The sequence below is a fragment of the Ovis aries genome, chromosome 20, assembly GCF_016772045.2.
Source record: "Ovis aries strain OAR_USU_Benz2616 breed Rambouillet chromosome 20, ARS-UI_Ramb_v3.0, whole genome shotgun sequence".
NCBI classification, from domain to species: Eukaryota; Metazoa; Chordata; class Mammalia; order Artiodactyla; family Bovidae; genus Ovis; species Ovis aries.
Window position 1 is genome coordinate 30,273,629 of NC_056073.1, and position 26,213 is coordinate 30,299,841.

A 26,213-nucleotide genomic window follows, 5' to 3' on the forward strand; every position below is an offset into this window, starting at 1 on the left:
AGGTTTTCAAAGGCTATGTGAAAAACTCTACTGATACAAACACAGCAGGAGAGAAACAGTTTTGTCAGCTGTCTCTTTATGAGCTGGAAAGAGCCGTCAATGGCCAAACCTGAAACACTTGGAACAACGGATAATATAGTTTGAGATAATGATGCAAACTAAGTATAAAATGTGTATTCATGGGTCCATACTGTTACAAATCAGTGATTAAATAAGTCAACCAATGAATACGGGAGAAGGGAGGTATTTTTCTTACTGATGCATTCCAGCTAAGGTAAGAAACTACTCCCCACCCACTCACCAGGAGATGGAGCTTTAACCTCTCCCTTCTGGAATATGGGCCATCCTGACCCACTAGCTTCTAAATATCCAGGAAGAAGTAGGAAAACATAGGAAGAAACTTCACCAGGGAGAAAAATGGCAAACACTACCTTAAAAGTGATCGGGGTTGGCATCACTAATGGTAAGCTATCCTCCTATCAAGTCACATCTGAAAGGAAGTGATGGGACAAGTACTCTGTGGTCTCGTCCAGAAACCTGTAGCCCCAGGCCTTCGTGTGAAAACTATCAGACAAATCTAGACTGGAAGATAGTCATACAAATACCGGATAGAAAGAATTCATCCGCACCAAGAAACAATCACAGACCAGGGAGGCTGAACGCAATGTGGGATGCCGTGGGTTGGGGGAGGGGAGACATTAGTGTAAGAACAGATGTGACACACACAAGTACATGCATTCAGTTATTATTAAAATATCAGTGTTGGTTTCTTGGCTTTAATAAAGGTTCCATGGTAACCTAAGAAGCTAATGAAAGGAAACTCTGAAATGGGTACAAAGAAACTCTATTGTTTTTGTAACTTTTCTAAATATGCTCCAAAATAAAAATTTATGTTTCAGTATTCGCATAGGAAACGTGTCTGCTTCCCACCACTCAAATCAGAGTTGAGACAAATGCCTGGTGGGCAGTAGGTCCATGACAGGCAGTTCCTAAAAGCCGAAGGAACGTGATTGATGTCTTCTTTGGTGAAGGACATGCAGAGATATTTACATGGTGATCTGTGCAAGCTGGTACATGCTGCAGATGATTCTCCCAGAGTCCCATTCCCACACTGAAATGCAAACCAGACCAATGACATTCGTCTTCAGCCTGTAAAAGACATCTGAAATGGAGCTATATGGTGTATGTTGAACTTGAAGTTTGGTGAGTTTCTCTCACAAAGTTTCAAATAACACCTGAAATGTTTTCTTTCCTAGCTTGGCCCTAAAATATTTCCATTTGTGTCAATAAACATCTTAACCACTGCTCTTTGTGACATCTTGCCCATTACAAAGGGCAAGACCATCTTGCCCTGTGTTCCCATGACACAATCCAAGACTGTCAGACCGAACAATGGCCAGTTCACTGTTCTTTCGTGGGGTTGTCCCAGAGATCGTACTTTGCCCAGGCAGTATTACTCACCCCTTCTTTTTTGAACTGGGAGATCAAAGGTTACTGTAATGTTGGGCGGGTTTGTTTTCTTTCTTTTTCTTTTTAATTCTTATTTGTGTGTGTGTGCACTCAAGTGCCTTTGATGTGCTTAACAGTGGGTGGTTCCTAACTTAGTTTTCCCGTTAATTCACAAAACACTTGATAAAGTACAATAGGAGAGGTGAATCATATTGGGCAGAAAAATGTTAATCCTATAGCAGTATGTGATTGCAATTAAGGAGTTCTTCAAATAGAAATAAATGGAAAACGTGACCTACCTTTACAGAAGTACTCGAGAAGCTACAGTTGTTGGGGGAAAAAAAAAAAAAAACCCACACAAAACAAAAGTCTGTTATTGCAAGAGATACTGGCAGCTTCCTGACGCTATTCACTAGCACCTGTGGAAGCAATATTGTTTATGGGGCCTAGATACAGAACACTCGTAGCAGTCTTATCGATTGAGGCTAGAAATAATCTACACTACCTGCCAGCACTCTTCAAAGAATTTGAGTAAATAAAAATCATAAATAGAGGTTTTACATTTTCTCAAAGTCATGAGTATAATGACAGATTTGGAACAAAGAATCAGTGGGGTCTGACATCAGAGTTTGAGCTCTAAAGCATCATTGCATACTGCCTCATGCTCAGAGGAGAGGACTATTCTCTGATATTTATGCACCAAGTGTCTATTTCAGGAACTCAGACAAGTCAAGAACTTTAGAACATTTTTAATGTAAGACATGTCTACCAAAGTTTTAATTGTCTGTATTTCTGTGTCAAACATCATTCTTGCATGTCTACATTTGCTGAATTCTTACCTTCCTTTTCCCTTTTGCATGCCTTTGCCGTCCACATTGCTCTAAAATAAATAAGAACAGGCACACTCCTCTCTTGTAAGATACTGCTCTTTGACAGTGAGCGTAGCAAAAGATGTGGTGAAGTCCTTTCCAGCGCTCCATTTCATGTTACGTTTCTAGACTGATAAGCGCCACCGTTTTCCTTTTATAGATTCGAAAGGGAGAAGTATTAGTATCTCCCATAGGAAGGTGCAAAGGTCAAACGATTTGGCTATGGATTTCAAGGGTTCAGAGGTTCAGAAGGTTTTTCTCATCTTGACTCAGCATGTAAACTTCTGTGCATATTTCACACAAGAGAGGGTAAATGACTTGATAGAAATTTTGAGAAATAGGAAATAGTCCTGAGATTGTAGTGTTGATCTAAAGTTCTTGAGAAATGCATTGGTGAGCCAGGAAAGCGAAAACTCCTTCAAATCATGTCAGGAACCAACAGTCTACTGCAGCTGGCTCCGTGGCTTAGTTGGTGAAAGCGCCTGTCTAGTAAACAGGAGATCCTGGGTTCAAATCCCAGCGGGGCCTGGGGCAACACTGTTTTAAATAGAGCAAAACAAGTTAAAAATGCAATTTGTTTACCTCCCATCAAGCCCCGGAGTACTTCGGAGTACTAGGGATGCTCTCCCGATAGCCATAAGGCGACGGTGGTTCTCAGACATCTTGAGATGAGTATTAGAACTGCCTCTTGGTCTTTCCTTCGCATTTTAGATCATCTCCGACATCTTGAGATGAAAATTAGAACAGCCTCTTGGTCTTTCCTCCGCATTTTAGATCAGGTCTCAGACGTTGCCAGTTTGGTTTTGTGGGATCTCTTCAATTGTGTTTGCCTCCTAGAACTTTTACCACGATGGAGACATTTGCTTTTCTTCATGGAATCATTGAATTGTCATGTTCCCCCTTCAGAGCCACCCCCCTCCCTCGCCAACTCCCACCACCCCGATTTGGCACCAACTTTAGGAGTGCCTTACAGTCACGCTTCTCAAAATTTTATGAGCATATGAATGACCTGCTGTGGTCCATTATAATGAGGGTTTTAAATGACTGCATCTGCACCAAGGGCCTGAAAGTCAGCATTTCTACCATCTCAGACTCTACACTACTGTTCCATGGGCGATACTTCATGAACCAAGGCTAGAGACTTACTGGTCTAGTTCAAGTGTGTTTTCAAGCTCTGCACTTTCATATGTTGCAGCTGTCTTCCTGAATCACTAGGTAATCCAGCATTGTTTTTACTCATTTGTCCTTAGTGGATGAAATGAAATCAAAAGAAATAAAAGAAGAGGAAAGACATTCTAATATAAATTACGGTAGTGTAAATAATCAAGTTGTGTTGTAACTGTTTCCCCTTTTCGATGTGAAATGGACTCTTGACGATACTGGAAATTTTGGAAGGAGAAGAACTGAGGTTATATCTAAAAGAGGATAAAAAACAGTCAATGAAAAAAATACACAAAATTATATTCTTTTTTTTTTTTAAGGTGCGGGCAAACTGACTTCTTAAAACATTCTTTGCTTATGAACTTCAACTGTTTAAAAAGTACATTTTTTGATCTGAAAAGCCTTTGTGCGTTCACGAGTCACATAAGTCAAAGGGCCCTTTGCAACCAGTTGCTTGCATAATTTTTCAGGACATCTGGTAGGGTCAGGATTGGGTACATTGTGGGGCTACTCCTTACTGGCTTAAAAATAAACTTCTAATCAAATTATGGGAAACTAAATCCCAAACTTGCTGATTGGGAAAGATTGTCTCTCTACTCTGTTTCCTGCAACGTTGTGACCAATCCTAGTTTTAGTTTTGCTGAGAGCAGGAGCTTTCAGCGCTGCTGTTTGTGAAAGATGCCAACGCAGAGCTGATGCAGAGAAATCAGGAATTTCTCACATGGAATTTAATGAAAGACTACAGTTTCGCTGCTGAGCACCTTCCTGGGGCACGAGGGAAGTGAGGGAAGAGGGAAAATACAATGAGGAAGGTCAGGTGAAATGAAGAGAAAAACAAAGGAGAGGCAAGGTGGGCATCTGTTGAACAGATTCAGATCGCTCAAAGCCCAGTCGTTCCAGGGCAGTGTGAGTGACGCTGGATAATAAGTTGACTGGTGATTCCCACCTCGACTTATTCCGGCGCAAAGTCCAGTCCCATGAATTCCCAAACACTACTCCTTTTGGCACTCCTTTCGGCACTCCTTCCTGAGAGTCAAGAGGGCATAGGCCATCCCAGCCCCGCTCCGCAGTCTCCTCCAGACGAGCTTGGCCCTCTCGGAAGTTCGGTGGTCTTCAGGATTCTGTGCGTTGTGTTCTGGCTCCAACGACGAGGAAGAGAGGTGGAAATCAAAGGCACAGGACAGTATCGGGTTGTCGCTCGTAATCAAATGCCCTTGGAACCTGAGGACACCCTGCCTGATGCTTGGGAAGGTGTTTGGTCTCTGCTGCCTCTTAGCTCAGGCGGTAAAGAATCTGCCTGCAATGCGGGAGACCCGGCCTTGATCCCTGGGTCGGGAACATCCCCACTCCAGGAGGTTGTTTCCAGATGTCCAGCCTGGAGAATCCCATGCACAGAGGAGCCTGACAGGCTACAGTCCATGGGGTGGCAAGAGTCGGACACGACTTAGCGACTAAACCACCCCCACTGCTGAGTTAGGTTTGGTTATGAGCCATAGAGTTTCGATGTTATTCTTTTAGCAAAAGTTTTTGAAACGGTGGAAAGCGAGTGAAAACATTCTGCAAGAGAAATATTCAAAATTACTAGATCGGGGGCGTGGCGGGGAGGGGGGTAGTGGGGAGCAACCAGGGAACCGAGTGTGCCGTTTTATGGGACTTGTAATATCTGTCCTGGGCGTGACGTTTCCGTGGTGCAGTGGTTAGCACGTTCGCCTTACACGCGAAAGGTCCCCGGTTCGAAACCGGGCGGAAACAGCCGGATCAGTCGGCTTTTGCTGTCTTACAGACAGGTGCAAAGATTTCCTTCGGATTTTGCGGCCCTGTCCAAGGTTCCCGATTCCAACGTATCCTCAGAGCACCCGTGCTCTCATCTACGGCCTCTTAAAATACTTACTCTATTTTAACATTTCTTGACGTTCCTCGGACTCCAGCAGCTTTACAATGTGTCAGTTATAATGTTCTCTCCTAGTGCAATTTTGAGGAAAAAGGGGTCGGTTTTTTCGAGGTACGGGGGTAGCTGAATGCTTATGATGTCCTGGACGCTCAGTGCTCCTTCTGTCCTGTCTAACATATAGCCGCTCATCTCAAATGCATGGAAGTATTTCGCTACATTTTCTTCACCAAGCTTTATTGTTTTCGCTTTCACCGTTAGCCTATGGGCAAATGATTTGAAATGCAACCGACTGGCCGGAAGCAACTGAGGTAGGCCTACAGCAGTACAAGTGACTCAACGAAAGAATGCAATCAGTCAAACAAGAAGCTAAAAACAACAGACGAAAAAAAGGGGGGAGGTTTCCAGATGTCTTCCATCTCTGGCAGGTTTTTTTTTCCCCTTACCAGAAATATTTTCGAAAACCTTCGACATAAAATCTGTGTGTGCAGAAGGTGGAAAGGAATGGCGGAGGGGATGGAAGCAATGAATCAGAAGTTTCCTGTCCCCAGAAACTACACGGAGATCTTGTACCGGGTGGAGACCGTTGCTTAATCCCACTGTCCTTTCCTTTTTCTCCTAATTCCCCGGGTCCGCGTGCGGATCCCCACCAGTACCCTCAGGGAATTATTCCGTAGTCCGCCTGGACCCGAATCTCTGCTCAAATGTTTCCACCACGCGGTCGACGCCGACTCGCCCCTTTTCTGGGAGCCCAGGCAGCACGCGGTCATCTGCAGCCAGACCCAATTACCCACCCACCTAGGCTCGCCTGGGCGGACTGGTCACATTCTGCCACGGGTTGTCCTTCAATCGCACAGACCCGTCGCTTCCCCGGGTTCAAAAGACAGTTCCATTTAGGCACAGAACAGTCCCGGCTGAGATCGGAATGGAGTTGAGGTGCGTTTGTCTGCGTGTGTGTTTCGAGACAAGGCTGTAGGACAGGCATACACGGAACGGGGCCTGGGGACCCTCGCAGGCAGGGTATCTAGGCCAGCAGCGGCTCTTCTCGGACGGTTCGGGGACTCTGCATCCAGATCAACAGGAAGCGCGCGACGGGCAGGCGGAGAAGGTCCGCGTCGCCCCCGGGAAACCAGAACTGTTCAGGGAGTCAGGACCATGAACAGCGCACTCTGGATTTGCCGGGCGGTGAGAGGGATTTCTCAAAAGCGAGAAAGGATAGGGGGAAATGTTTTAATGGTACATTGAGTCGGTGGCGCGTGTGTTTTAGGCACAGACTTAAAAAAAAAAAATTAAAAAACACATAAAATACCGTACACGGTATTTCCGTTGTTGCTGCTGTTCAGTCGCTAAGTCGTGTCCCACTCTTTGGGACCCCACGGACTGCAGCACGCCAGGTTTCCCCGTCCTTCACTATCTCCCAGGGTTTGCTCAAATTCATGTCCGCTGTGTCGATGATGCCCTCCAACCAGATCATCTTCTGTCCCCTTTCTCCTCCTACCCTCAATCTTTCCCAACGTCAGGGTCTTTCTTGTCCAGTGAGTCGGCTCTTCACATCAGGTGGCCAAAACATTTGAGCTTCAGCTTCAGCATCAGTCCTTCCAATGAATATTCAAGGTTGACTTCCTTTATGATGGATTGGTCTGATCTCCTTGCAGTCCAAGGGACCCTCAAGAGGCTTCTCCAGCACCACAGTTCCAAAGCATCGACAGGTCCACGCTCAGCCTCTTTACGGTCCACTCTCTCGTCCCTAAAAGACTGCTGAAAAACCATAGCTTTGACCAGAGAGAGGGATCATCATTGGCAAAATGCTGTCTCTGCCTTTTAATCCGCTGTCTAGGTATCTCATAGCTTTTCTTCCAAGAAGCAAGCGTCTTTTATTTTTGCGGCTGCAGTCATCATCCACAGTGATTTTGGAGCCCAAGAAAATAAAATCTCTATCTCTGCTTGATGGTTCTGAGAGAAATGGTCACAGGTTAAGGTATGGGAAAGTCATTCTGGCTTACATATGTTCGTGCCTAATTAAAGTAAAAAAAAAAAAAAAAGTCTGTTTTAAAGGTAAAGCTTAAATGCCTTTTTCCCTGAGAGGTGAATACTAGTAGTATTTCCCGGTGCCTGGGCTAGACTGATGTGATGTGTACTGGCTGGTCTGCTCTTTTTTTTTTTTTTTTTTTTTGAAACCTTTAAGGAATGTGCCATTTCACTTTTGATGTTTTTTGTTCTGACAAGGAATCAGTTTAGCTCACTTGCTCAGTCGAGTCCAACTCTTTGCCACCCCATGAACTGCGGCACGCCAGGCATCGCTGTCCATCACCAACTCCTGGAGCTTGCCCAAAGTCATGTCCATCGAGTCGGTGACCTCATCCTCTGTCGCCTCCTGCCTTCAGTCTTACCCAGCATCAGGTTCCTTTAAAGTGAGTCAGTTCTTCACATCAGTTCAGTTCAGTCCAGTTCAGTCGCTCAGTCGTGTCCGACTCTTTGCGACCCCATGAATCGCAGCACACCAGGCCTCCCTGTCCATCACCAACTCCGGGAGTTCACTCAAACTCACATCCATTGAGTCGGTGATGCCATCCAGCCATCTCATCCTCTGTCGTCCCCTTTTCCTCCTGACCCCAATCCCTCCCAGAATCAAAGTCTTTTCCAATGAGTCAACTCTTCGCATGAGGTGGCCAAAATATTGGAGCTTCAGCTTTAGCATCAGTCCTTCCAATGAATGTTCAGGACTGATTTCCTTTAGGATAGACTGGTTGGAACTTCTTGCAGTCCAAGGGACTCTCTCTCTTTCAAGAATCTTCTCCAACACCACAGTTCCAAAGCATCAGTTCTTTTGTGCCCAGCTTTCATTATAGCCCACCTCTCACATCCATACATGACTACTGGAAAACCATAGCTTTGACTAGACGGACCTTTGTCAGCAAAGTAACATCTCTGCTTTTAAATATGCTGTCTACGCTGCTCATAGCTTTTCTTCCAAGGAGCAAGCATCTTTCAATTCCATGGCTGCAGTCAGCAACCCATCTGCAGTGATTTTGGAGCCCCTCAAAACAGTGAGAGTGAGCCCCCTCTCACCGTTTCCATTGTTTCCCATCTATTTCCCAGGAAGTGATGGGACCGGATGCCGTGACCTTAGTTTTTGGAATGTTGAGCTTTAAGCCAACTTTTTCACTCTCCTCTTTCACTGTCATCAAGAGGCTCTTTAGTTCTTTGCTTTCTGCCATAAGGGTGGTATCATCTGCATATTTGAGGTTATTGATATTTCCCTGGCAATCTTGATTCCAGCTTGTGCTTCATCCAGCCCAGCATTTTGCATGATGTACTCTGCGTAGACCTTAAACACGCAGGGTGACAATATACAGCCTTGACATACTCTTTTCCCGATTTGGAACCACTCTGTTGTTCCATGTCTGGTTCTAACTGTTGCTTCTTGACCTGCACACAGTTTCTCAGGAGGCGGGTCAGGTGGTCTGGTATTCCCATCTCTTGAAGAATTTCCCACGGTTTCTTGTGCTCCACACAGTCCAAGGCTTTGGCGTAGTCAGTAAAGCAGAAGTAGATGTTTTTTCTAGAATTCTCCTGCTTTTTTCGATGATCCAACGGATGTTGACAATTTGATCTCTGGTTCCTCTGCCTTTTCTAAATCCAGCTTCAACATCTGGAAGTTCACAGTTCGCGTCCTGTTGAAGCCTGGCTTGGAGAATTTTGAGCATTACATTGAGTGCAATTGTGTGGTAGTTTGAATATTCTTTGGCACTGCCTTTCTTTGGGACTGGAATGAAAACTGACCTTTTCCAGTCCTGGGGCCTCTGCTGAGATTTCCACATTTGCTGGCCTATTGGGTGCAACACTTTCGCAGCATCATCTTTCAGGATTTGAAATAGCTCAACTGGAATTCCATCACCTCCACTGGCTTTGTTCATAGTGGTGCTTCCTAAGCCCCACTTGACTTCCCATTCCGGAATGTCTGGTTCTAGGTGAGTGATCACACCATTGTGGTTATCTGGCTCGTGAAGACCATTTTTTGTATAGTTCTTCTGTGTATTTTTGCCACCTCTTCGTAATCTCTTCTGCTTCTGTTAGGTCCATACCTAACATTTCTGTCTTTTATTGTGCCCATCTCTGCATGAAATGCTCCCTTGGTATCTCTAACTTTCTTGAAGTGATCTCTAGTCTTTCCCATTCTATTGTTTTCCTCTATTTCTTTGCACTGATCACTGAGGAAGGCTTTCTTACCTCTCCTAAGTATTCTTAGGAGCTGTGCATTCAAATGGGTATATCTTTCTTTTTCTCCTTTGCCTTTCACTTCTCTTCTTTTCTCAGCCATTGGTAAGGCCTCCTCGGACAACCATGCTGCCTTTTTGCATTTTTTTTTCCCCCTTGGGGATGGTCTCGATCACTGCCTCCTGTCCAAGTTCTTCAGGCACTCTATCAGATTCTAATCCCTTGAATCTACTTGTCACTTCCATTGTATAATTGTAAGGGATTTGATTTAGGTCACACCTGAATGGCCTAGTGATTTTCCCTGCTTTCTTCAACTTAAGTCTGAAAATTGCAGTAAGGAGTTCACGATCCGAGCCACAGTCAGCTCCCGATCTCGTTTTTTGCTGACTGTATAGAGCTTCTCCATCTTTGGCTGCAAAGACTATAGTCAACCTATATAAATATGTATAACCAATCTATATAAATAGACAAGGTATAAAATTGCTGAAAACCATGTTTCTCTGGAGCCGTTCTTCAGAATTAGTGAGAGACACTCACATGAGGCTATCGTCCTTAGTTTGGCTTGATTCACACTTTTTCTTCTGTCCCGGGTACAGACTGCTTGTTATTTCCCTTGACACCTGAGTACAGACTGCAAAACGGGGGCTCCCGCGTTCAGGGAAGTGATACCTCGATGTCTGGACTCCCATTGCCTCTGCGCTGGTGGAGCTCAGCACCCTGGGGTGGCAGATCCCCGAAACTGCAATTGAGGGAGTCGGGCGGGTTGGCCGGGCTGTCTACGGGGACCACCGCTGTTACCCGCTGTGGTCTAAAGGGGGCTGCATGGTTTGAATGCCTGGGAGTTTTCGCCAATATTTGGGGCAATTTTAGCTGACTTTTACTCAGATTAGATCAGACTAGATCTCGGATTCTGTGAACTTTGAGAGGACAAATGGATGAAAGGCAGGAAGCGGTGTTTCTGAAAGGGTCGCCTGCCACCTGAACATCTGAGACCTATTTTATGACATGACCCTTAAGCTTATGGCCTCAAATCTTCTCCATGGCCTCTCCTATGTCTCCAGCTTCATTTCACACTTCACTGCCCCCCTCTCTCCCCACCACCCTGTCCTCTTACGTCCCAGAGATTTGTGAATATATTATCTGTTCCACCTCTGTTCCTAGTTACTATCTCCTCAACCTCGAAACTTGCCCTCCATCATCACTCCTTCAGATAAAACTTCCCCAAAGCTTTCTGCCTAAATCTTCACATTCCTGTCAGCTTCTGCACACTGGGTCTTTTATTGCAAAGGCCAGTTAGGCAACAGATGGCAATGCTGGGGTCAGAAAGCGTTGCATTCTGGATTCCAAGTTTGTGCCATCAAGAACATTACTATGCCCTGTCTCTCTCAACATCCAGAATCCTTCTCTCAAGGCAGTTGTATATTTTGAGGTGTTCCTTACGCCCACCTTGAAAACCAGAAGAAACATATAACCACAGTGTCTAAAGAGAGCATGTCTGTCTGTTTAAATTTTATGTGGTATTAAGTCATTTCCTGAATTCCAGCAGTCTCTGCCTAATGTGATTTCTTTTTTTTTTTTTTTCTTTTTTGACCATTGATCAGGGCCTTTTATTGGGCGGTCACTCTCGGGCAGAACTCCCGGGGGCGGGTAAGCAAGGAAGGGGGCGGGGGGGGGGGGGGGGGGGTCTGCGAAGCAAAGGGAGTCTGCGAGGTGTGAGGGGTGGGGAAAGGTTTTATAGCCCGGGCCGGGGCTCCCATATAAGGAAGAAAACGCGGGCTCAGCGGTGATTGGTGTCCAAGGGCTCCGTGTCAGCTCCTGATTGGACGGCGAGGGCTTCGCGTCGACTCCTGATTGGTCGGCTTGGTTGCCGGCGCGTCTCCGGGGCGTGTCTGCAGCACTCTGCCGGGACATGTCTCGACATGCCCGGGCATGTCCAGGCATGCCTCAACACGCCTGACCTTGCCCTGACCTTTCATCCCGACCTTGCCCTGACCTTTCATCCCGGCCTTTTTGATATAGGACAAGGGGCACCGACTCTCTCTGGCTACTTCCTGCTGAACGGGGGCGACGAGGGGTAGGGTACGGCCGGGATGACAGGGGGCGTCTGCCGTTAATCTTGCCACGGAGTGCTTGTTGGAAGCCCTTGGTACTGCTGTCGCATCACCATCAGCTGGATCGTGTTGAGCCGTTGTTTGATGAAGGCCAAAAGCCTACCTAGGATACAGGGCCCGAAAGTCAGGAGCAGTAGGAGAATGATGATCGGTCCCACTAGGGAAGATAGCAAAGTTGTCAGCCAAGGGGAGCTCTGGAAGCTCTGGAACCAGGATTCGAACCAGCCCTGCTGAGCCTCTCTCTCTCTCTCGCCTTTTGCCTTCCTTCCTGGCAGTTTCTGCCTTCGTCTCTCTCTCTCTTTTCCTTTGATTCTGTCTCTCTTTTCTCTCACTCTTTCAGTTTCAGTCTTTCTCTTCCTTCCTTCCCTCACTCTCTCCGCCACTCTATTTCTCTCTCTCCTACTTTCTTTTGCTTTCTCTCCTTTTCGCTCTTCAACTCTTCTCTTTCCTTTCTCTGACTTTCTTTTGCTTTCTCTGACTTTCTCCTCTTTCCTTCTCTGGTTCCATTCCCCCTGGTTCTTTCCTTCCCTCATCTTCCTTCCTTTTTCTGCGTCTCCTCCTCTCTGTCTTACTCCTTCTGTCCTCTCCCTCTGTTGCTCTCCCTAAGGTCTTCCTCCCTCTCCTCTTAATAAAAGATTTGGATGGTGGTTTCTCAGTCACTCAGGAATCGGCGACAGAGGGGTTCGGGTAATGGTCAGTTTGGTCGGCCCCATGAGGGTGGAGCGGTAGGAGTGATGGGGAGAAGGGGTCGGGGCCAGGGCCACCCCTGTCTCTGGGAGACCCAGGGGAGCTCGTTTGAGTCGGGTCAGGTGGTACCAGGGCTCGTGTCCCAGGAGTTTGGCTGCTGTAGGAGTGGTGAGGATTACAGTATGGGGTCCCATCCAGCGAGGCTGTAGTGGGCGGGGACTCAGGGTTTTCAGCAGTACCTGATCTCCTGGTGCTAGAGGCCAGGCGGGCCCCTCGTCGTCTGTCGATTGTGGCAGGACCCGATCTGCGTGTTCCCTCACCTAATGTGATTTCTGCACCTTTGAGTATACCTTTCCTGCCTTCTTGCCTCTTTTTGCCTTTACCATTGACTTCTGCTTGCTTTTATCCGATGCATGATTTATCATAGAATTTGGCCATGATTCTCCCTCTCAGGGAGTATTAACTACTCTTAACAGTAAGAGGAGAAGAATGTGATTCTTAGGGCCAAATGCACTTCCAAACCAAATAAGTGTATTTTATTTTATAACACTTAGTTAAAGAGCACACAGGGCAGTCAGTAACCATCCGCAGACACATCATCAGGGCCCCAAAGAAGTATAGAATAGATGAAGGAGGTGGAAGCACGCCAGATTAACAGATAGCAGAAATTAACCAAGAGCACTCACAGCAGAAAACTTGCTTTCAAGGAGTGACTTCTTTCTATCATGTATGGAAAGTCCTAAGGGTTAGATTTGCTTGCAATCCAAAATGTAGACATGGAAAACGACGTTGTGGTACGTACACTAACCCTAAATGAAGAGAATCGGTGGGAGTCGTCAGTGTCGGGGTTATTTCTATCTTCCTAGCAGAACCACGGAGAAAGAAATGGCAATCCACTCCAGTGTTCTTGCCTGGAGAATCCCAGGGACGGGGGAGCCTGGTGGGCTACCGTCCATGGGGTCGCACAGAGTCGGACACGACTGAAGCGACGCAGCAGCAGCAGCAGCAGCAGCAGCAGCAGCAGCAGCAGCAGCAGCAGCAGCAGCAGCAGCAGCAGCAGCAACAGCAGCAGAACCAGCGGCTTCGGAGGCCTCATTGAAATAGACATGCTTAAGCCCTCTCGTCGCGGGGGGCCAGTGGCGCAATGGATAACGCGTCTGACTACGGATCAGAAGATTCTAGGTTCGACTCCTGGCTGGCTCGAAACCCTTTTGACGACTGATCTTCCTGCACTTACTTGAACCGCACCCAAACTCTCCAAGCGTTGGCGCCTCACAAGCGCTCCGAAAAGCTCCCTCAACCTTACTTCTTGTTACCCCGTGGGGCCATCCTACCTCTTGTCGCAGTCCGAAGGACCCTTCAAAGGCGATCACTGGAACATCCACAATCAAGCATTTTCTGGTTTCGATCTCCCACAGCAAATACGGAGAAAGGACCACATAGGGACAGCTGAACTGAGTTTCACATCAAAGAGGCTTTAAGAAAACAGGAGGACGAGGAACAAGAAAGAGAGAGAAAGTAGGAAGGAAAAAGGCTCGGCAAGTGTCTTCACCACTTATTCGCACTGGGTTCCCCTTCGCCACCCGCTTCCCCCTTCCTAACAGAAAGACGAGTGGCTTTGACTGAGGAAATGTTAAATCCAAGAAAGCCCAGGGTGTTTCGCACCAGATATCGGAGATGGCCCTGCACCCGGACTTCCAAAAGAGCGCTGGTAGGACAGTTCCAAGAGGGAGGAGTAACACGCTGATTTTTTTTTTTTTTTTTTTTTTTTCCCTAAGCAACCCAAGTTACATACAAGTCCAGGGTTCAAACGGTTAACACCTTGAGTGGTAAGGCGCAAAAGGCTCCTTGGCCCGTACGGGGATCGAACCCGCGACCTTGGCGTTATTAGCACCACGCTCTAACCAACTGAGCTAACCGGCCCTGACACGTCTTGCCCTACCGCTTAAGGTCTCTGCTTGCCGCGGTTACGCTTCTTTTTCGTGGTCCTCAGAGAGCTGTTCCACGTGTAACGCAACAAACATCTGCTTGTGACCTCTGCACACAAAGCCAAACTCGGACAGCAGCCCTTTGGACCAAAGGGCGCCAAGCGAGGGAGCAGGAGACGAGCCTCACGTCCACTCCCTCTTGGTCTTTCAGTTGGCGGTGTTTTGTTGTTGTTGTTGTCTGTCTGTCTGTCTTGTCTGTTTGTTTGTTTTAAGCGGAAGACCAAAGAATCTGGGACTGGTCACCGACTCTTGACATTTCAGGATTCAGGATGTTTCCGGTTTACCATTCGCTGCCCTGGTAGTCCATCGCTCGGAGATTCGTTAGCTCAGCTTGCCCCGGAGAAACAAACTGACTGTGGATGTTGCTGATGACATCTACAACAGCAGTGTTAGTGCCTTGAGGATGTTACCGACCACAGCAATTCTAGTCTGACTCTGGTTGGTTTGTGCTCTACTGGCACAGAATTGAGGTCAGAGGGGACGAGTAAGGAAGGACTGCCTGGCAGATCAGTGGGCATTTGCCCCTCTCCGCCCCTCGGTTTCTATCAGCCAAACACTGCCCGTCACAGGATGGGCAGCTGCTAGAGTTCAAGGGCACAGAATCGCGCTTACTTTTCAACCAGGATCATTGAATCATCTTCAGTCATTGCAGTCCTTTTCTGGCACTCAAGAGATGGTGATCCCAGAACTTCCTAAGGTCACACAAACCCACACAAGACAAAATCGAGCCGTTTTCCGACATCTACTGTACCCGGACGCTGCCTAACACGTCTGCTCTGCCTTTGGCAAGGAATTCTGCGCTTAGAGGCAGTATTTGCTTAGTGTGACTCGTTGACTGTAGCATTGTTGGTCGTGATAGGAGGGCGCACTAACGTCGACCATTTCCTGAAAGAGAAAACCGATTCGGTGTGGCCAGCTTGGGCTAGCCGGGAGTCTCCTTTTTCGCTCGGACACCATCAGGGGGTGAAAAAACATGACCAAGGAGCGGAGAAAGCAAGTTTCCGTAGTGTAGTGGTTATCACGTTCGCCTCACACGCGAAAGGTCCCCGGTTCGAAACCGGGCGGAAACAGCGTTTCTCTTCGGAGTTTGCATTTTGAACCGTTCTCCGGAACCTCTCAGGAAACTTCCGAGAAACTCGGTAGATGAGGAGGCTTCTGAACTCCCACCGAATCTCACCCGTAGACCTGGGGGAACTACCGACGATCCGACCTATCGGCATAGTCTCCGGGCACCGTATTCCATCTCGTACGGCAGAGCCTGCACTCTGCCCAGCTTAAGGCGCTTTCTGCGAGCCTTTTACACAAACAGCAAATTCTTCCATGGATTCCCCGGGCCGTAGGCCGCAGCTTCCTCCGAAAAACTTCGGTTTCCTCGTTCACGTCGAGGAATACGACCGAAACCCAATTGTGCCTTCTTTTCCTTTGGTTTTCTTCTCCGAGAAAGCGTCTCATTCTTTTGACTAGGGATGGAAGGCAACGACAATGACGAAACTCTCTTAAGAGAAGCAACAGTTAAGAGTCAGTTGGAGCTTGACATTTTTGGAGGGGGAGGCGGGGGCCGTAAGAGGAAAGGAAGAGGAGAAGAGGGCTTGCGCAGTCAGGGGCCGGTTAGCTCAGTTGGTTAGAGCGTGGTGCTAATAACGCCAAGGTCGCGGGTTCGATCCCCGTACGGGCCACTGTTCTCTTTAGTCAGCGCCTCCAGGAGGCTGCCAGCTGTTTTCCGAGGAAACTTGCCTCTTAACCTGCGTAGAGTCCCCTTGGGCGGTTGTGCCTGTTCCGTCGGGACGCCAGGCTGTCTCCTGGAGGGTGCTGTCTAACCACGTCGTCCTCTGCCGAGGCCTTCTCCTTTGCCTTCCATCTTTCCCAGGATCAGGGTCTTTTCCAGTGAACTGGCTCTTCGCATGGGGTGGCCAAAGTGTTGGAGCTCCAGCTTCAGCGACCGTCCTTGCAATGAATACTCGGGGTGGGTTTCCTTCAGGATTGACTGCTTTGATCTCCTTGCAGTCCAAGGGACTCTCGAGAGTCTTCTCCAGCGCCACACTTCGAAAGCATGAATTCTTTCGCGCTCAGCCTTCTTTATGGTCCAGCTCTCACATTCGTACATGACTACTGGAAAAACCATAGCTTTGACTGTACGGACCTTTGTCGGCAAAGTTTACGTCTCCGCTTTTTAATACGCCGTCTAGGTTGGTCATAGCTTTTCTTCCAAGGAGCAAGCGTCTTTTAATCTCGTGGCTGCAGTCACCGTCCGCATTGATTTTGGAGTTTTCTCCTTCTGTTTGCCATGAAGTGATGGGACCGGATGCCATGATCTTGGTTTTCTGAATGTTGAGGTTTAAGCCAGCTTTTTCACTCTCCGCTTTCACCCCTCATCAAGAGGCTCTTCAGTTCCTCTTCGCCTTCTGCCATCGGAGTGGTATCATCTGCGCATCTGAGGTTGTTGATAGTTCTCCTGGCAATCTTGATTCCAGCTCGTGATTCATCCAGCCGGGCCTTTCACAGGATGTACCCTGCATAGAAATCTAATAAGCAGGGTGCCGATATACATACAGCTTTGTCCTATGCCTTTCCCAGTTTTGAACCAGTCCGTTGTTCCACGTCCGGTTCTAACTGTTGCTTCTTGACCCGTATACGGGTTTCCCAGGAGACAGGTAAGGAGACAGTTAGAGTCCTCTAACGTGTTCCAAACCCACCACCCTCACATACCTTTTATCCACTCGTTATCCACTCTCCACTTACCACAAGCCCAACATTTTTCCAGGCAGGCAGGGTTCTCTTTCCTCCGGGACCAATGGATGAGGACAGAGAGCTGGGCAGGGTCAGAGGGTGGCCTAACAGGAAAAATTTGGTGGGAGGTGGAGGCCGGGGCAGGGGAAAAGATTCCTGGCAACCTTTTGTCAAAAGTGTATTCGATTTTAAATTGTCTTTCCAAAGTAGTGGCTCAATCAACGCCCTTTCTCAAATCCTCAAGAGATACAAAGTAAGGAGGCATTCTTAAAAGGTGGTTCTTTCCATGTCTCTGAAGACCCTTTAAGATGAACTGACAGCCAAGACTGCCTTGTCAGGAGAGACCGCGCAAGGTGGTGGACTGATTCGGGATACTTCCTCTCCCTACGTGTCTGCAGCACTTTGACCACCTTGAACAAGAAACACAAGACCACAAGACTGACTTTTTTTTTTTTTTTTTTTTTTAAGGCCAGGAATGAAATCTGGACTCTTGTCATCAGTTGACAGCCGTGCATTACCCATGACTGCTTCTGACTTCCAAGGACAATTCAGTATCATGGTCACTTCTCTGATCACTGCGGGATTCCTTCCCCAGCCTTGTATAGTTTCCCCTACCTGTGTGCGCTGACCAGTGTTAAGGTCCATGTGGAGAGCTTCCTGGAGTTTCCTCTTCTCCCGGCTCTCTCCTTTCCGGTGCTCTGTCCTGCCGTCTCCAGCTGTCTTGGTCTCCTGGACTTAATCCGCCCCGACACTTCAACTCAGAGAATTCACCAGCCTCTGCCTGCGCTGGGGCCTGGAAACTCTCTCAAAGCAGTAAAAACTCGGGTGCAATCCTAGATCTCACGTCAGTTCCCAGCAAAATCGCTCACTCATTTCTTTTCTGTCAAAGATTACCATCCTTCTTTGCCTGATGTTTGGTGTCTGGAAAAGTGTTTCGGATCTGTTTTGGTTCTTTCAGGCAGGAGGGTGCGTCTGATTCTTGTGATTTTGTCTTGGCTAGAAACAGGCCTTTTCACTCTTTGGAGGAGGAAGAGGGGGAAGCTGAGGCCTCTTCGGTTTGTGGGTTTCTGCTCTGGGGTTGCAGGCTGCGGGGGAGCAGAGACGGGCAGGTTGGTTAGTGCAGCAGCCTGTCCTAGGGGCAGTTGGCATCGCCTTTCCGGGAAACATGGGGCCTCCTGCTGCTTGTGGCAAGCAGTGTGTGCAGATATTGGGCCCCGGCTCCAGGTTCCAGCTTGGGTCAACCTATCTGGAGCGTTCAGGCTACAGGCCCCAGCGCCAGTCACATGGTCTTCTCCGTTGTACCAGTGTGAGTGTGTCAGTGCGTGTGTGTGCCAGGGCTGGTTGTGGGAGAGGAGGGCTCTGGTGGGAGAGCAGGGCCTGAGTCCAGGAGTGCCGAGAGGCTGACGTCACCAAAACGGGCATTCGGATCTCTGGCGGGCCGGCAGGCTGAAGGTGGGCGCTTTCTGATGAGCGGGCGGGAGCCTTGGAAGATGGGCGATCCGCACACGCTTTCCTCACCGCCGCCTGGCTGTCACCCGCGGGACATCGGAACACCTACCTGCTGCACCAGTGCCTCCCCGCTGGGTCAATTCCGGCCGTCCTCCTTGGTGGCCGGGTGATGATTGCCACTTGGCAGAGCTTCAGAGGCTGGGACTGGATGAACCAGTGGGACCCGCCCAGCACCTGAGTCCACCCGAGCCACCCCTCTCAGTCCCTTGATACCTCTAGTCCCCTTTCTTTCTCTCTCTCTCTCTTCCTCGTTCTCCTTTCCTTTAGGTTATTACATCTTCGTGGGACCCTTTCCCCAACACTTTATTAAAGGATATTTTAAAATGTAAAGAGCTTACGTGTAAATTGAGCTGGATGAACTTAACCGAGGTATACTACTCCCACGTGACCACCGCCCAGCTCGAGGTTCAGGACATGCCAGTTAGTCCAGAAAATCGCCTTATGCCCCCTTGCCAGTCAATATTGCCTCCTGCAAGCTCATCGCTGTCTGATTTCTAGCGCCGGGTAATGTGCCTGCTCTTGAATTTCGTAGAAGTGGAGTCATATAGCATATCCTATGGTAAGACTTCTTTTCTTTCTTTCTTTTTTTCTTTTTTTTCTTGCCTAGGGCAATAGTTCTGAAAGTGGTTTGAGTCTTTACACGTACAATAAGTTGTAGAAGTTTGATCTTATTGCTGGGAGGTTTATTCTTCCGATTTTATAAACCAACCAAACTTTATCTGTACAAGGAAATGGGACGTTGCTCATGATACTCATAGTAGGGAATAAAGCAGCCTAGTCAGACCATCTGTCAGCAGAGTGGCGCAGCGGGAGCGTGCTGGGCCCATAACCCAGAGGTCGATGGATCGAAACCATCCTCTGCTAGGCTTTCTTTTCGTGACACCCATCCGGTTCCTTTCTCGAGCATCACAGGCACAACACAGCTCGTCAGCTTACAGATGCACCGTCTCCTTTCACCACTCCTAGAACCGTTGCCACCGCCTTCCTAATCTTTATAAAACAACAAGCGTTTTCCTTTCCCGTCCTTTTCCTTTCTTTCTTTCTCCCCGCCCCCCCCTCCTCCCCCACCCTTTTGTCCTAGTCGAGGGCCCTGGGACCGGGCTGGGGGGAGGGGGGGAGGGTGTAATAGCAAAATCGGCCCTCCTCACTCATTTCCAAAGAGAGGCAAGCCCTTCTTACTTCGGAATAGTTGACAAGTTTACCGTCCATTTCCAATGGATCAGCACTACCTCTTCCAGGGCATAAAATACCCACTTGACGCCAGTTAGGGTTTTATATCTTCTTTACACTCGAAAGAAAAAACTTTTCTTGTCTGTTTGTTTGTTTTTCTTGATTTCTGCCCACGGACTGGTCCGCGAGTCTCCTACTGTCTGCCCCTTATCTTTTCACGACTATTCCCGTGTTGTGCGACGAGGTGGCCGAGTGGTTAAGGCGATGGACTGCTAATCCATTGTGCTCTGCACGCGTGGGTTCGAATCCCATCCTCGTCGTCTGGTTGAGTTTATGGCCTTCTGCTGTGGCTCAGCTGGTGAAGAAACCACCATCCTCACTGCGGGAGACTTGGGTTCAATCCCTGTGTGGGGAAGATGTCTACGCCTCTCTTTTCACTCCTATAGGTCAAGTAAACGGGAATTTTTTTTTTTTTTTTAATCCTTCTCGAAGGCAATACACGTTGCTATTACTTATGAAGGCTCCAATCGCATGCACTTTGTGGGAAAAACAGAAGGAAAAGGGTTAAGTTCGAAAACGCAGGAGAATCAGATTACAGAAAATAGAGAAAACTTCGCTCTGTGACTGTGAGGCAATGTGAGTACTGAAGAAGAATGAGAATTAAAGCTGGAGACACAGCAGGTTAAAAGACTATCGAAGTGTGAAAGGTGCCCCAAGGAAGGAGTAAAGAATCAGTTCTTTGTGCAAATTCTCTGAAAAAAGACTGCAGTTTGAAGAATGGTACTGGGCACAGACATGGAACTATAAGGCTTTCCAAACAGTAATATTTTTAAAAAGTTTTCAGAAGTTGCAGTTCCTTGTGAGACGAGGTGGCCGAGTGGTTAAGGCGATGGACTGCTAATCCATTGTGCTCTGCACGCGTGGGTTCGAATCCCATCCTCGTCGGATGTTCTGGTAGAGGGCAAATGTGAATTTTGCTCTTGATCTTGATAGAAGAACTGTATACAATTTTCTGTTTCACCTCATTCTACCTCTCGCTTTCTTTGTTCTTGCAGTTTCATTTCGATCCTGGATACTCTCGTATTCACACTGTGGCAATTTTCTCTTTTTTCTATAACCTCGTTCCTCATTGGTGACACTCTAGTTCTCAGCTTCTGCCTTCGTTTCACATCTTTTCATTCTCCACGCACTTTGGATCTTAGTTCAGTGCTCTTCCGTACCTGATTGAGTGCTCTATTGCTCTCTCTTAGGGCGTGATATACGGCTTATATCTATCATGTTGTGGCGCAAATTGCAGAGTCAAGAGATCCAAAGTTTTGGTCAGAACCCAGCTATTCCCTCCTCTGAACAATTTAGAGGGTCAGTTCAGTACAGTTGAGTCGCTCAGTCATGTCTGACTGTTTGCGACCCCACGGACTGCAGGATGCCAGTCCTCCGTGTCCATCACCAACTCCCTGAGTCAGTGATGTCCATTGAGTCAGTGATGCCATTGAACCACCTCATCCTCTGTCCTCCCCTTCTCCTCCAGCCTTCAATCTTTCCCAGCATCAGGGTCTTTTCCAAGGAGTCAGTTATTCACATCAAGTGGCCAAAGTATTGGAGTTTCAGCTTCAGCATAAGTCCTTCAAATGAATATTGAGGACTGGTTTCCTTTAGATGGACTGGTTGGACCCCCTTGCAATCCAAGGGACTCTCAAGAGTCTTCTCTAACACCACAGTTCAAAAGTATTAATTCTTTGACACACAGCTTGCTTTATAGTCCAACTCTCTCATCCATACATGACCACTGGAAAAACCATAGCTTTGACTAGACGGACATTTGTTGGCAAAGTAATGTCTCTGCTTTTTAATGTGCTGTCTAGGTTGGTCATAACTTTCTTCCAAGGAGCAAGCATCTTTTAATTTCATGGCTGCAGTCACCATCTGCAGTGATTTTGGAGCTCCTCCCCCCTAAAAAAGTCTCACTGTTTCCACATCTATTTGCCATGAAGTGATGGGATTGGATGCCATGATCTTAGTTTTCTGAATGTTGAGCTTTAAGCCAACTTTTTCACTCTCCTCTTTCACTTTCATCAAGAGGCTCTTTAGTTCTTCTTCACTTTCTGCCATTAAGATGGTGTCATCTGCATATCTGAGGTTACTGATATTTCTGCCAGCAATCTTGATTCCAGCTTGTGCTTCATGCAGCCCAGCATTTCTCATGACGTACTCTGCATATAAGTTAAATAAGCAGGGTGACAATATACAGCCTTGACGTACTCCTTTCCCGATTTGGAACCATTCTCTTGTTCCTTGTCCAGTTCTAACTTTTGCTTTTTGACCTGCATACAGATTTCTCAGAAGGCAGGTAGGGGGTCTGGTATTCCCACCTCTTGAAGAATTTTCCACTGTTTGTTGTGATCCACATAAGGTAACCTGAAAAAACAAGTTGAAGTATGTTAGTTTAGTGGGCTTCCAAATAAGAACATCTTCAAAGCAATAAGCAAAGGAGAGCAGGTCTCTCCACACCTCACCTCACCCTTCCACTTCCCTCGCACCCCCCACCATCCTCCCAGTCCCAACTTCGTCAGATTTTATTTTTCCATTTTATTAAAAAAAAATTTTCTCATTATTTATGCCACTTGCTGTTTCAAGGAATTTTTATTTTCTCGTCATAGCGTAAGGACTCAGTAAACAGTATTGTACAAAAAAATGAAAACTTTCCTAAGATTTCTGTGTGTTTTCCTCCTTGAATTTGCCAGTTGAATTGTGATGCTGAAACCTGTTTATTTTACTATATTCATTTCATTTATTTCCTGCCTTTCAAACTTAAACCCTTTGCTCATTCTTCCCATAAAGTGCATGAGACTGGTGTCTTTATAAGTAATAGCAACATGCATTGATTTCAAGGAGGATTTACAAAACATTCAAGCTAACTTGATCTAAATTTAGTAACTCATGTAGAAGTGAAAGTCACTCAGTCCTGTCCCACTCTTTGTGAACAGGTGGACTGTAGTCCATGGATTCTCAGGGCCAAAACACTGGAGTGGACACCTTCCCCACACATGGACTGAACCCAAGGCTCCCGCAGTGAGGGTGGTGGTTTCTTCACCAGCTGAGCCACAGCAGAAGGCCGTAAACTCAACCAGACGACGAGGATGGGATTCGAACCCACCCGTGCAGAGCACAATGGATTAGCAGTCCATCGCCTTAACCACTCGGCCACCTCGTCTCACAAGGAACTGCAACTTCTGAAAACTTTTTAAAAATATTACTGTTTGGAAAGCCTTATAGTTCCATGTCTGTGCCCAGTACCATTCTTCAAACTGCAGTCTTTTTTCAGAGAATTTGCACAAAGAACTGATTCTTTACTCCTTCCTTGGGGCACCTTTCACACTTCGATAGTCTTTTAACCTGCTGTGTCTCCAGCTTTAATTCTCATTCTTCTTCAGTACTCACATTGCCTCACAGTCACAGAGCGAAGTTTTCTCTATTTTCTGTAATCTGATTCTCCTGCGTTTTCGAACTTAACCCTTTTCCTTCTGTTTTTCCCACAAAGTGCATGCGATTGGAGCCTTCATAAGTAATAGCAACGTGTATTGCCTTCGAGAAGGATTAAAAAAAAAAAAAAATTCCCGTTTACTTGACCTATAGGAGTGAAAAGAGAGGCGTAGACATCTTCCCCACACAGGGATTGAACCCAAGTCTCCCGCAGTGAGGATGGTGGTTTCTTCACCAGCTGAGCCACAGCAGAAGGCCATAAACTCAACCAGACGACGAGGATGGGATTCGAACCCACGCGTGCAGAGCACAATGGATTAGCAGTCCATCGCCTTAACCACTCGGCCACCTCGTCGCACAACACGGGAATAGTCGTGAAAAGATAAGGGGCAGACAGTAGGAGACTCGCGGACCAGTCCGTGGGCAGAAATCAAGAAAAACAAACAAACAGACAAGAAAAGTTTTTCTTTCGAGTGTAAAGAAGATATAAAACCCTAACTGGCGTCAAGTGGGTATTTTATGCCCTGGAAGAGGTAGTGCTGATCCATTGGAAATGGACGGTAAACTTGTCAACTATTCCGAAGTAAGAAGGGCTTGCCTCTCTTTGGAAATGAGTGAGGAGGGCCGATTTTGCTATTACACCCTCCCCCCCTCCCCCCAGCCCGGTCCCAGGGCCCTCGACTAGGACAAAAGGGTGGGGGGAGGAGGGGGGCGGGGAGAAAGAAAGAAAGGAAAAGGACGGGAAAGGAAAACGCTTGTTGTTTTATAAAGATTAGGAAGGCGGTGGCAACGGTTCTAGGAGTGGTGAAAGGAGACGGTGCATCTGTAAGCTGACGAGCTGTGTTGTGCCTGTGATGCTCGAGAAAGGAACCGGATGGGTGTCACGAAAAGAAAGCCTAGCAGAGGATGGTTTCGATCCATCGACCTCTGGGTTATGGGCCCAGCACGCTCCCGCTGCGCCACTCTGCTGACAGATGGTCTGACTAGGCTGCTTTATTCCCTACTATGAGTATCATGAGCAACGTCCCATTTCCTTGTACAGATAAAGTTTGGTTGGTTTATAAAATCGGAAGAATAAACCTCCCAGCAATAAGATCAAACTTCTACAACTTATTGTACGTGTAAAGACTCAAACCACTTTCAGAACTATTGCCCTAGGCAAGAAAAAAAAGAAAAAAGAAAGAAAGAAAAGAAGTCTTACCATAGGATATGCTATATGACTCCACTTCTACGAAATTCAAGAGCAGGCACATTACCCGGCGCTAGAAATCAGACAGCGATGAGCTTGCAGGAGGCAATATTGACTGGCAAGGGGGCATAAGGCGATTTTCTGGACTAACTGGCATGTCCTGAACCTCGAGCTGGGCGGTGGTCACGTGGGAGTAGTATACCTCGGTTAAGTTCATCCAGCTCAATTTACACGTAAGCTCTTTACATTTTAAAATATCCTTTAATAAAGTGTTGGGAAAGGGTCCCACGAAGATGTAATAACCTAAAGGAAAGGAGAACGAGGAAGAGAGAGAGAGAGAAAGAAAGGGGACTAGAGGTATCAAGGGACTGAGAGGGGTGGCTCGGGTGGACTCAGGTGCTGGGCGGGTCCCACTGGTTCATCCAGTCCCAGCCTCTGAAGCTCTGCCAAGTGGCAATCATCACCCGGCCACCAAGGAGGACGGCCGGAATTGACCCAGCGGGGAGGCACTGGTGCAGCAGGTAGGTGTTCCGATGTCCCGCGGGTGACAGCCAGGCGGCGGTGAGGAAAGCGTGTGCGGATCGCCCATCTTCCAAGGCTCCCGCCCGCTCATCAGAAAGCGCCCACCTTCAGCCTGCCGGCCCGCCAGAGATCCGAATGCCCGTTTTGGTGACGTCAGCCTCTCGGCACTCCTGGACTCAGGCCCTGCTCTCCCACCAGAGCCCTCCTCTCCCACAACCAGCCCTGGCACACACACGCACTGACACACTCACACTGGTACAACGGAGAAGACCATGTGACTGGCGCTGGGGCCTGTAGCCTGAACGCTCCAGATAGGTTGACCCAAGCTGGAACCTGGAGCCGGGGCCCAATATCTGCACACACTGCTTGCCACAAGCAGCAGGAGGCCCCATGTTTCCCGGAAAGGCGATGCCAACTGCCCCTAGGACAGGCTGCTGCACTAACCAACCTGCCCGTCTCTGCTCCCCCGCAGCCTGCAACCCCAGAGCAGAAACCCACAAACCGAAGAGGCCTCAGCTTCCCCCTCTTCCTCCTCCAAAGAGTGAAAAGGCCTGTTTCTAGCCAAGACAAAATCACAAGAATCAGACGCACCCTCCTGCCTGAAAGAACCAAAACAGATCCGAAACACTTTTCCAGACACCAAACATCAGGCAAAGAAGGATGGTAATCTTTGACAGAAAAGAAATGAGTGAGCGATTTTGCTGGGAACTGACGTGAGATCTAGGATTGCACCCGAGTTTTTACTGCTTTGAGAGAGTTTCCAGGCCCCAGCGCAGGCAGAGGCTGGTGAATTCTCTGAGTTGAAGTGTCGGGGCGGATTAAGTCCAGGAGACCAAGACAGCTGGAGACGGCAGGACAGAGCACCGGAAAGGAGAGAGCCGGGAGAAGAGGAAACTCCAGGAAGCTCTCCACATGGACCTTAACACTGGTCAGCGCACACAGGTAGGGAAACTATACAAGGCTGGGGAAGGAATCCCCGCAGTGATCAGAGAAGTGACCATGATACTGAATTGTCCTTGGAAGTCAGAAGCAGTCATGGGTAATGCACGGCTGTCAACTGATGACAAGAGTCCAGATTTCATTCCTGGCCTAAAAAAAAAAAAAAAAAAAAAGTCAGTCTTGTGGTCTTGTGTTTCTTGTTCAAGGTGGTCAAAGTGCTGCAGACACGTAGGGAGAGGAAGTATCCCGAATCAGTCCACCACCTTGCGCGGTCTCTCCTGACAAGGCAGTCTTGGCTGTCAGTTC

At 47.8% G+C, this 26,213-nt stretch overlaps 12 non-coding genes across 12 annotated transcripts; 8 read left to right on the forward strand and 4 right to left on the reverse strand.

Moving 5' to 3' along the window:
* The first annotated feature begins 2,772 nt into the window (after positions 1-2,772).
* On the forward strand, positions 2,773-2,846 carry TRNAT-AGU (transfer RNA threonine (anticodon AGU)). Its single transcript has one exon. It is a non-coding gene; the product is annotated as a tRNA-Thr (tRNA).
* Positions 2,847-5,158: 2,312 nt separating this feature from the next.
* TRNAV-UAC (transfer RNA valine (anticodon UAC)) lies at positions 5,159-5,231 on the forward strand. Its single transcript has one exon. It is a non-coding gene; the product is annotated as a tRNA-Val (tRNA).
* Positions 5,232-13,513: 8,282 nt separating this feature from the next.
* On the forward strand, positions 13,514-13,586 carry TRNAR-ACG (transfer RNA arginine (anticodon ACG)). The gene has a single exon. It is a non-coding gene; the product is annotated as a tRNA-Arg (tRNA).
* A 646-nt stretch (positions 13,587-14,232) lies between these two features.
* Positions 14,233-14,306, reverse strand: TRNAI-AAU (transfer RNA isoleucine (anticodon AAU)). Its single transcript has one exon. It is a non-coding gene; the product is annotated as a tRNA-Ile (tRNA).
* Positions 14,307-15,368: 1,062 nt separating this feature from the next.
* Positions 15,369-15,441, forward strand: TRNAV-CAC (transfer RNA valine (anticodon CAC)). The gene has a single exon. It is a non-coding gene; the product is annotated as a tRNA-Val (tRNA).
* A 532-nt stretch (positions 15,442-15,973) lies between these two features.
* On the forward strand, positions 15,974-16,047 carry TRNAI-AAU (transfer RNA isoleucine (anticodon AAU)). Its single transcript has one exon. It is a non-coding gene; the product is annotated as a tRNA-Ile (tRNA).
* Positions 16,048-19,399: 3,352 nt separating this feature from the next.
* TRNAM-CAU (transfer RNA methionine (anticodon CAU)) lies at positions 19,400-19,471 on the forward strand. Its single transcript has one exon. It is a non-coding gene; the product is annotated as a tRNA-Met (tRNA).
* A 544-nt stretch (positions 19,472-20,015) lies between these two features.
* Positions 20,016-20,097, forward strand: TRNAS-GCU (transfer RNA serine (anticodon GCU)). The gene has a single exon. It is a non-coding gene; the product is annotated as a tRNA-Ser (tRNA).
* Positions 20,098-20,640: 543 nt separating this feature from the next.
* On the forward strand, positions 20,641-20,722 carry TRNAS-GCU (transfer RNA serine (anticodon GCU)). The gene has a single exon. It is a non-coding gene; the product is annotated as a tRNA-Ser (tRNA).
* Positions 20,723-22,906: 2,184 nt separating this feature from the next.
* On the reverse strand, positions 22,907-22,988 carry TRNAS-GCU (transfer RNA serine (anticodon GCU)). Its single transcript has one exon. It is a non-coding gene; the product is annotated as a tRNA-Ser (tRNA).
* A 542-nt stretch (positions 22,989-23,530) lies between these two features.
* On the reverse strand, positions 23,531-23,612 carry TRNAS-GCU (transfer RNA serine (anticodon GCU)). Its single transcript has one exon. It is a non-coding gene; the product is annotated as a tRNA-Ser (tRNA).
* Positions 23,613-24,154: 542 nt separating this feature from the next.
* TRNAM-CAU (transfer RNA methionine (anticodon CAU)) lies at positions 24,155-24,226 on the reverse strand. The gene has a single exon. It is a non-coding gene; the product is annotated as a tRNA-Met (tRNA).
* Between the last annotated feature and the right edge of the window lie 1,987 nt (positions 24,227-26,213).